Genomic DNA, 7,778 nt, shown 5'->3' on the forward strand with positions numbered 1-7,778 from the left:
ACCTGTTGAATCACTACCACTCTTCTAACTATCAATTTCCACAATTTATGAAGTATAGAGAGGATAAGAGGATAAGCTAGGTGAACTTTCCTCAAAGTGAACATTCCTCTCTATGAATATCTCATGAGTCTCAGTGTCCATAAGTCTATATGCCTTAACACTTTCTTTATAACCAATGAAAGTACAAGGCCATGATGGTGGTGCCTTGCATTTCCTTGAAGATATGTGTGCCCATGCTGGACAACCAAAAACTCTAAAGTGTTTCATAATTGGTTTTCTTCAGCAACATCCATCAAAAGGAGTCATTCCATCTAAGGCATTATGAGGAGACCTATTAAGGATGTGATTGGCACTACTTATAGCTTCTACTTCAAGTGATGGATCAAGAGACTTAGCTTGAATCATGTAAATTGTCATTGATTAAGAGTTCTAATCCTCATTGTTGCAACACTTGTCTTTTGTGCACTAAATGTTATAGGATTCTAAAGATCAATACCCTCAAGTTCACAAAAGTCTCTAAGTCTTGAGTTCACATATCTACTTTCATTTTCCATACAAAGAACCTTGATGGCTTTACTTGATTGCTTCTCAACATGACTCTCGAAGGCTAGAAACTTATCAAACACTTCATTCTTGTGATTAAGAAAGTAGACCCATGTGCATTGTGAAAATTCATCAATAAAAGTGAGGACATAGTGACCCTTGCTAACTAATGTCACTGAAAAAGGGCTTGGTAGAGCTGTGTGGACCAACTCAAGAACAATTGATGCTCTCAAAGAATTCCCTTTGTCAAACTTCTCTTCTAGATGCATATCCATTGAACAAGTTGAGCATTCACCCTTAGAAAATTTGATTGTAGGTAGACCTTTGATCATATGTTTTGAGCTAAGTTGATGAAGATAGCGGAAGGCAACATGTCCATACTGCTCATGCCATAATTTACTTTGTGATTATGAATGTGTCAACAATGCATGCAGAGGAGACTTAGGCACAAAGTGGGAGAAATAATAAAGCCTTGTGTCATGATCAACTTTACCCATTGCAACCTGTTGGGACTCAAAATTGAAGCCCTATAAGCACTTTTTAATGCAGGTGTACCCGACTGTCCATTCGAAGCCTAAAAGGTGTTTAATGTTTCTAACACCTTTTGTTTAGTATATCTACTTGTTCCATGATGATAAATTTCCATTCTGAGCCTTTCTGTGAAGTCTCGTTTTGAGTAATTTCCAAATTTGTATTTTCGCTTAAGTGTCAAACAATGACAGGAGGCTGTGTTTGCATTTGAATATCTCGCACCTAGTAGTGTTTCATGAATCACTACTTTGGGAGTGTTTAGTGTCCATGCCAAAGAGCCTATGTTTCAGATTCTGAGTCATTTCAAATCTATTTGTCTAGGTTTTGAACCCCTCAAAGTTGGTCTTTTATTGATGTCATGTTGATGCAATTTGTTCTAAATTCTGGGAAGCCCTGTTTGACTTGTTATAATTTTGACCCAATTGACTAAATTGAGAAATTTCCTTTGCATTGCATTTTAGAGGTTAGAGACTTGCTATGTTTCAATTTTGAGCTTATGACGAATCCATTTGATCAGTTTGTTGAATGTGATTCCAAATGCAATTTATAAAGTTTTACTAGTGTCAGTAAATGTAGATTTGTTAGTACCCTTGTTTGTGATGTTATATCTTGAAATTCATGATAGATGAGATCAAATGGATTGTACCAGTATGTTTTACTCTGAAAGTACTTTAAGTTTGCCAATTTTCAAGTCTTGACAAATTCACCTACACACTTTCCCAGGTCCATTCCATTTGCAAAAAATGCTTTTCTACCAGCACTTTTAGTCTACAAATTCTGAGTAGCTCACTTTGACCATTTGCCAAATGCACTTAGTTATTCATCATGAGTCTTAAATTCAAGATTTATATTTTCCTCATGATAGAGGATCAATGACCTAGTTTTTCTTTTCCCAAGTGTCAGTTTACCTAGTTTTCAGAGCCACATTCGAACACAAATTATGGTTTTATGACATGTTTTCTTGCGAGCAATTCTGAGAAGGTAATTTTGACAGTCAATATCTTTTGACTGGAAATTTTTCATGAGACAAGATTCAATAGGGTAGGTGTGTGTAGAATAGAGAATCAACGTGTTCAATTCCAGAGCTCGATCAGGTGTTTTGGTTAGTTTTTAAGGCCAGTCAAAGGACCTCTTGGTGTGAAACTGAGAAATTAGCAAAAGGAGTTAAATTGACTTAAATTTGATATTTCAGTGATACTGTAAGGATCAAATCTAATTATAATCAATGTCAAATGCTCATTGGATCAATTTGACATTTTTAGTCATTTGGAAACAAATTTTTTTAAGCTGAACCTACTTTGAGGCCCAACTATTTCCATCATATCAATAAGATACTATGGGGTTTAAAATGATCAAAAAGTAAATACAAAGTTAAAGCTCCTTACATGTACATAGAAGGTTTCTATGTGTATAGTATTGTTGCTTTAGTTTTCTAGGAGATAAGACGATTAGATTTTGGAGTTAGCATATCTCGTCATGTAGCAATTTTGATTCTCATTTTAGCATCGTATTTGCTAAGGTTTTCAAGAGTTGGCTTTGTTGTTATGGTGATTCATGATGCATCCGATGTTCTTTTGGAGTAGCCAAGATGTTCAAATACACTGGCTCTACCTTGATACCTAGAATTTGCTTTGTCATTTTTGTCATATCATGGTTTATGCTTTGCCTTGTGTATTTCTCCTTTTGGATTGTTTGAAGCACCAGTTATGAAGTTTTTAATTTCATAGATATAAAGAAATACAAAGGAGAAGGTCCCATTTATTACTACATCTTCGACACACTCCTCATTTGTTTACTCATCCTTCACTTTTATTGCTAGGTTTTTGATCTACCTAATGCTTGAATGGAAAATGAAGGCAAAAGGCAATATTAGTGAAGATGTCAAATCAAATTCTGAAGAAGACAAAGAAGGTTGAACTCTCCTAAATGAGCTATATTTTGAGAGATAAGAATGGAGGAGATATTCTCAAAATGTTAGTCAAATGAGCTTTTGTGGTGATCATAAATGTATGCATCATCATAGATGATTATCATGTAACAATTGTGGAATTTGGTGTATGTTGCTACATCAAAAATATTAAGCAAATGCAAGATGTTGTACATGCCAAGGCAGGAGAAAAAATTACATGGAAAATGGTAAGAAGTAAGCAATCAAACATTGGAAGCACAAATCGTATCCATTAACATAGGGCAATAGTTAATGGTGTAGCTACAATATCTTCACCTGTTAAGCTCAAGAGTATACAGAGGCATCATTATGCACATGCAAAAGGGGAAGAACGTGGGAGTAAAAAGGAAGCCGCTAGGTAGTCGAGGAGCCCATGTTGTGATAAAAAGGAAGCAACATCCAAGGTTGCTTGAAAAGTATCAGCAACAAATCTAGAGGCATCTAGATAGGAGGAAAACATTAGAGAATAATTGAAGTTTGTTTGAAATGTAGAGTATAGAAGTCTATGCGTAAAAGATGGTTTAAAATATTACTAAGACTTTTTTTTTTTTGTGATTTCAAAATTCGTAATTTTATCTTGTGCTTGAATATGCCTCTAAAAGGAGATCTCATAGTCTTTTTTGGTGTGATGAGTCAAAACAGAGGAGATGCCTTTGTAGATGCAAAACAAAAGAAGGGGTGTGAGGAGTTTGAATATCATTGTACATGCAGAGGAATCCACACCAAGCGAAAAGGAAAACTCAATTTGTGGATGAGCTAGCCGCAACATATTAAATTAATGGTGCCAAATTAAGACCATGATAGACAAAGGCAGGGAGGATTTAACTATGCTGCAAGGAGGAAGGTCACTTGAAGAAATGAAAGGAGCGACAATTTACTTGAAAACCCCACATAGAAACCATGACAAAGATGAATGTAGAGGTAATAGATTATGAGCAAGTAAGGAATGTGCGCATTGAGGAGAACAATAAGTGAATACAGGAGTTGGATCTTCTTAGTTTGGTGAGAGATGTCTTAGAAGCTCAAAAGAAATGCTCTCACCCAGAAGCCCAAAGATTACCACCCTAGGATTTGACCCTGCTACCTCCTAGACGTTCTCCTAGGTTGCAAAATGCAACCCCTATTAGCTATTCAAAAATCCCAAAGTGGAATGAAACTAGTAAAACAATTTATAAACCTAAAATTTATATTGAAGAGCACGAGAAGCTTCTTGGATCATGTGAGTCTGAATGGGTTCTCTTTTAAGATGGATATGGATTTGATGGAACTCAGATTTACAACTCTATCAAAGGAAAGACATGTTGTCAATGCAGGTAGCAAACACTCAAGCTTCAAATGTAGTGTAGCACATACAACTTAGTTCAAGGATAGTTTTGCAGAGATTGTCTGTTTATGAGATTTGGAAAAAAGGAATGAGGGATTAATCCCACATTTCCTGTGTTTATGCTTTTATATGTGTTTAAATACAATAACACACATCAAACATAGTGTCCTAAAGACACATGGTTTTTGGAATCCAGGACATGCATGCGTGGGGTCCATGGTTGGCTGGAAGAAAGAAGAATTTTGAACAAATATGATGACATCATTAGATGATGTGGCAAAGGAATAACTTGCAGATGAATCAATGGATGAAAAGTGGCAGGAAAAAGACTAGCTTGGCACAAAAAACAAGGTGCTAACATGGCATGGGGAATATGTGTCATGACAATGCTTCCCTGCTTGCACAATCAGCAACTGCTGAATATGCATGTGGGGAATCGCCTAGCTGACACATTTCAGTGGGCTCCAGATGCAGTTGATGTGGAAAGACTGAGATGGGTGCTCTAGATTTTTCTACATGGCAAGATCTGACAGCTGGCGCTTGCCTACAATATGGAGTTGCAAGGAGGATAAGAAATGTGGGAATGCACCTGGGCACCATGTGGCAATGGGCCCAAGTTGGAGATGAGGTGGTAGCTAACTAGACAATGGGCAGACCAATCAAATCAAAGCAAGTTGATCTAAAATGCAAGGGTGAAGGAAAAATGAAAAATTTTAAAATATCAAATTTTAATCATTTTTTCAAAAATTGAAGGTCATGCATGTTTTAAATTGAAAAATGGTTTATGCTAAAGTTCAGCCTTTAGGGAATTTTAAATTTTTGCATAAAATTTAAAAAGGTGAGTTGTAGACCAGAGCCATAGCACAGGGTACATTTTTGAAAATAACTTTCAAGGGGTTTCTGGTATGCTAATATAGGAAAATTATATATCCCAGAAATTGGGAGAAGATGAATTTTCCAATTATTGAGTTTTTTTTTGCATAGGAATTCATTGGTTTGAGTTATAGGCATAAATGTAAAATTTGGGCCTTCTCAGTGAAATGGACAAAAATTGAAAATGTAGTTACAGGCTTGGTAAAACATGGTAAGAATGTAGTTGTGGTCAATTTTGGTCACCTTTATTTAGCTTAAACCCAACTTTTTACCAACATTTCATGATGTAGTTTAGATTTTTGGTGACGCAAAAGTTTTCATCATTCAGTAGAGATATCTCCAAGTTTGTTATAGGAAAGTGATGAAAACTAAATCAGATCAAATGGGTAGAAAGAGGAAAGAGGTTTTGCAATAGCAAAGGATTGAATTTCAAGTGGACACATGTCATCTTCAAATTAGATTTGTGAATTCACTCCTTGTCTATATCCTCTTCTTTCTCATCCATCGTAAGGTTTCCAATTTTCACTATAAAATTAGGGGGGTTCTAGTTTTGGAGAAAAAACTACTCACTGTTTTGATACCACATGTGTTCCAATCTTGAGTTTTCTCAGATTTGTGAAACCAAGGTTCCAGTCTTGATGTGTTCCCATTACCATGACACCGCTTTCTTCAGAATATTTTCTCTTGTATGACATTAGTATTGAAGACAATATCGAAAGTCTAGATCTATTAGGTGTTTTTCATGTTTTGATTTCATGCATCTGAATGTATAGTTTCTAAGAAATGAATACAATTGAGCAAGAATTTCTTTAGTTTCATTCTGATTCTCATCTCCTATCTCTGTAATCTACAATCTTAAGTGGTTTAAGGGAAAATAACTAAGACCCATTTGCATCCCCTTAAGGTTGTATGTCTTATATGTTTTTCTATTGGAACAAAGGGCCAAGTAAATGCTTGATATATTTGACAGGGTTGCTAGTTATTAGAGAGGAATATTTCATAAGAATGAGATCTTGATGAACACCGATGTTAGGATAGATCTAATGTCTAAGTATATGAAATATGTCCTTGATATCACAGATGTATGTGTTTAATTCATGGAATTGCCTAATAGATAAGTCACTAATTAGCTACAAGATCATTTGTTCTTACTGCTGCATATTTGGGATATTGCTAAATTCAACATCATTAATCAAATGTTTTTTCCTTTCATGCTGAAGAGCTAAAAGGGATGCCCTCACTCAACTTGTTGATCTCATAGAGTTGTAATTTGCTACTGCATATCTTTTTTATTGCATAAGTATTAGGAGATATATGGGTTTTTATCTACTTTTTTGGATTCAGGAATATGTTTAGCACTGGTACCATATTAATTGAATCTAAGATCCACCCACCTAGGTTTTGCAAAGTCTAAAGTGGAAGAAGGGTCTAGCCTTATAGTTGGCCCAGTGTCTGAAATAGTATGTTAAAGATGGGAATTAGCTACCCCTAGATGTACCTTATTCTCATCGGCGTAATTTGGAACCTATAGCATTTCAAAATGCCAACACAACCAATAAATCATCCTTAAAATTTTGCACCAATACTAAATTAGGAAGGAACTCAACTTTATTGCCACCTCCATAGTGTGTGATTTGGTAAATTGAAAGGAGATTAGTGCTAAGGTTAGGAACAAAGAGAACATCTTTGAACTCTCAATTTTACATCTCAACTTGTCCTTTCCCTTCAACTTCCACTTGTGTATCATTCCCTACAAAGATGTGAGGTACTTAGACTACTTCAATGAAGAAAAGTGTCCTTTTGAAGAACCCATATGATGTGAGGCACTCGAGTCAAGAATCCATTCCCCTAAAGAACTTGAACTTGCCATAAATGCTTTCCCTTTTCCATATGAAGTGGATGAATTTGAATCCTTGGAAGCATTTGGCACATTGATTTTGTTCTTCCTAGGTAAGTTTTCCAAATCATCTATTCTCTTAGTCTTGCAATGATGCTCATCATGAATTGGTTTCTTGCAATATGCACAAAATAGTTTATCCTTCTTGTTGTTGTTTCCCTTCTTGTTGGAAGAAGAATTGCCTTATTGTGAGGAGGAAGATTGTTGTGTCTCTGATTGTGATTTAGGCTTCCACTGCTTTTTCTTGCTATTGTTAAAAATTTTTCCACCTTGATTTGTTTGGTTCTCATTACTAGCCACCAATGTCGTAGACTTGGGTGACTTGAGAATTCCCATATCTATCAACTTGGATTGTTCCAACATCAACATTTCTACAAGTGCATCAAATGAAGGCTTAGTGAAGGCACATCCCATGGTCAACTTGTGAGTGTTGTAACTCAAAACAAAAGATGCATACTCAGAAGGTAGCCTCTTCAAGATGTGATGAATCAATCTATCATCCTTCATGGGATTACCAAAATCCTTAAGTAGTGCTCTAAATTCATTGGCTTTGTTGATATAGTCTTGAATTGTGTCAAAATTCTTAGGATACAATAGAAGTAGACCATCCTCAATTTGGAATCCCTTTTCCTCATCCACCTTACCATACAACCCTTCAAGTT

The 7,778-nt window shown here is 35.7% G+C and overlaps 1 pseudogene; it reads left to right on the forward strand.

The window, feature by feature from the left end:
* The first annotated feature begins 2,435 nt into the window (after window positions 1-2,435).
* On the forward strand, window positions 2,436-2,990 carry LOC149572453 (ceramide synthase 1 LOH3 pseudogene; annotated as a pseudogene).
* Window positions 2,991-7,778: the final 4,788 nt, after the last annotated feature.

Source organism: Cupressus sempervirens, chromosome 2, assembly GCF_028749045.1.
Source record: "Cupressus sempervirens isolate cs-2001-9-10 chromosome 2, ASM2874904v1, whole genome shotgun sequence".
NCBI classification, from domain to species: domain Eukaryota; kingdom Viridiplantae; phylum Streptophyta; class Pinopsida; order Cupressales; family Cupressaceae; genus Cupressus; species Cupressus sempervirens.